Below are 3004 nucleotides of genomic sequence, written 5' to 3'. Positions count from 1 at the left end.
TTCAAGAGGTTTTTTTACACCAAAATAAGCTTATCTTTTAATTCCATTTTCCACAAACTCTTTGAAGTGCCCTCATTCTTCATTCTGTGATAGCGTATCACACACACACAAATGAACACAAATATTTCATATCCATCAATCTTTAACTGCTAACTAGAAGGGCACATGGGGTCCCAGGCAGAATGAGGACAGAATACTCCTGAACACACAAAGATGTGGAAAACTTAGGATAATGGAAGAGAGATATATTTTTGATTCAGTAATTCCTTAGTGAAAAATCTGTGGGGATGAGATTGAGTTAAAAGTTAGAGAATTGGTATTGAAGAAAAAGAAAGCTATTATGCATTCTGAAACTGAAAGAAAGCAGGCTGAAAATTTCTATTGAAGTATATTCAAGTTGTAGAGACAGGAAGGTTGCGATTTTTAGTTAATAATCAACTGAATTTTCTTACAAAAATATAAACATTTTTTATGAAAGTGATTGAGGCCAAGTTTGCTGGTTAAAATACTGATGCTGATGATATTGGTGATTTTCCAAGAATACTCTGTTACTGGTGATTTTTTTCCCTTGGGAGGCAGCTTTATTTACAAAACATGTTTAAAATAAGAACATGAAATGACAAGCTCTTGGGACCTGCAGGAGAGCTAGCTGTTGGGGACATGTGTGTGAAACCCAGGCATCCAGAAAAAGGGACTAAAGGAAGGCTGGGTGGGGTGGGGGTGCTAAAATTTGAACTCCTTGTATTTCTTGCTACCCCCATGGCTGCCCTGGGGCTTAAATTTCCATTTCTTTTGCTTCTGTTTGGCAGCATGCTCTGCCACCATATCGCTTGTCTTCCTTCTCCACTTGGCCCTGCTGTTCCTGCACATGCTCCTCATACTTCTAGGTCATGGCCATGGAGTCCAGCTCCAGATCATCAGGTGCTAGGGCCAGTTCTACATCTTGCAGCTCAGGGGCTGGACCCTTCTTGCTCATAACCGTGGACATGTCATAAATGTGGGTCGACCCCATCATGACTCCCCACCACCACCACCACCACCACAGCGGTGGCTGTCCTCCTCTCTGGCAACACGGTGAACAGTTGAAGTGTTTCACTTCTGTCCATTGCCTCCTCAACCTTCTTCTGCAGCTCAGTGAGTTCTGTGATCTCCATTCCAGCTGGCACTGATGAAGCCACTGTCTGTGGGCATAATGAAGCCTGTCTCATCCAGTTTGCCTTCATCACCTTCCTCCTCTTCCTCTTCTTCTGAGGACTCTTCAACTGATGTCTCCACTTCCCCCCAAGGGGTGTGATCAAATTCTTCTTCCTCAGTCTTGGTCTGAAATTCAGCAGCATTGGCTCCAAACACCTCCCTATAGAGTGGTCTACTGAGAGTTTGCCTCAGCCACAAGCATGGTTCCCAAAGGCATAGCTCTCGGGGACGGGCAAGTTCAACTCAGGGATTTTCAGGTTGGGGTACTTGGGGACGAATGGCAATCAGCCACGGGGGCGGGACCTTGTGCAGGTTTGGTTCTACAGGCACCCCCAAGGAAATCCTGAGCTCATCCTATAGGACACCAGGCTTCTTTTCCTTCAGTCAGTCTCAAACTCCTTCCCCTCATAGGATAGGTCCCCATGTATGGTCAGCTTCGGCTTAGTCTGCTGCTTGAACAAGGCATCATGCAACTGCTGGTAGTCAATGTCAGCCTTGCCCATGTTGGACTGAACCGTCTCTTACATTTTTGATTTCATGGTCTTCTGTTCCGCCTGTGCGTTTGATGATGTCCAGAAGCTTAAAGAGGGGCTTCTCGATGCCACCTTTGCATTGCAGGTACTTGCCTTTAACAGGAGTGTTGCGGCACCGGCACAGAGTTCCGAAGGGCCTTCAGGTGAACCAGGAGCTCAGGGTCCTTTACCATCACATCACGCATCTCCATGACGTAAGGCCGAGCCACCAACTGCTTGAGTTCAGCCACGGTGAAGCGATTCTTCCTGGACAGCTTGGGGGCTGCTGGCTTCTTTTCCTGCTCATCGTCGCGGCTTTCGTCGTCACTGTCTTTGTGCTCCTCCTCAAAGCCCTTCTTCCTCCGGGCCACAGAGTTCTCCAGCTTGCCAAAGCTTCTCTGGCTCCTTCTCCATCTCCTTCTTCACATCATCAGTGACCTTGTAAGGCTCAAAAATCCTCTTGAAGATGAAGTTGAACTCATAAATTTCAGGTTCTTCGGTCGCGTGCTCGATCGCATGCAGTGAGCGCTTCTCCCGATCCTCAGAGCTCTCCACGGACACCCCAGTATGTGTTGGGGCTTTTTCTTCTCCTTTTGGCTCTGGGGCTTCCGGTTTTTCTCTGTTTTGGATGTGGACACTGTATCCTCCTCAGGCTCGGAGGCACACTGGCCCCGGGATGAGCAAGTGTCCCTTCTCATCTCGTCTTCATCCTGCTGAGCGTTCTTCTCCTCCTGGCGGCTCTCCTTCAGCCGCAGGGTCTTCTCCAGAGCCTGGGGGATCTTGGGAAACACAGAGCAGTCAGCCATCTCTCTCTTCTCATCCCCAGGCGGCAGTGGGGGACCAGGAGGCCAAGGAACAAGGGCCCCAAAGGGCAAAACAGTCGGAGTGTGGCCCACTGGGGAGGCAACTCGAGGACCCAGAGGAGTGCCAACACCAATCTGGCCCACGTCTTGAGGGGTCCAAGAGACTGGGGTACCCATGTTGGCAATTTCCTGCTGCCATTCCTTCTCCAGTAACACAGCTGCCCAAGAGCTCATGTTCCTTCGGTGAATGAGCTCCCTGCTGCTTGGTGTGCACCTCTTGTTGCATCAGAAATACCCCCTGGGCGGCTGGCACTGTGGCTTAGCTGGTAAAACTGCTGCCTACAGTGCCATCACCCCATATGGTTACCAGTTCGAGTCTTTGCTGCTCCACTTTTGATCCAGCTTTAGGCTATGGCCTGGGAAAGCAGTACAGGATGGCCCAAGTCCTTGGGCCCCTGCACCCATGTGGGAGACCTGGAAGAAGCACCTGGCTCA

At 49.5% G+C, this 3004-nt stretch overlaps 1 pseudogene; it reads right to left on the bottom strand.

Moving 5' to 3' along the window:
- Window positions 1-723: 723 nt before the first annotated feature.
- On the bottom strand, window positions 724-2795 carry LOC100355200 (splicing factor 3B subunit 2 pseudogene; annotated as a pseudogene).
- Between the last annotated feature and the right edge of the window lie 209 nt (window positions 2796-3004).

Source organism: Oryctolagus cuniculus, chromosome 10 (assembly GCF_051225735.1).
Source record: "Oryctolagus cuniculus isolate XC-2025 breed Fujian yellow rabbit chromosome 10, ASM5122573v1, whole genome shotgun sequence".
NCBI classification, from domain to species: Eukaryota; Metazoa; Chordata; class Mammalia; order Lagomorpha; family Leporidae; genus Oryctolagus; species Oryctolagus cuniculus.
Note: the sequence above shows the minus strand (reverse complement) of the source record. Positions and strands in the feature narration are given on the sequence as shown.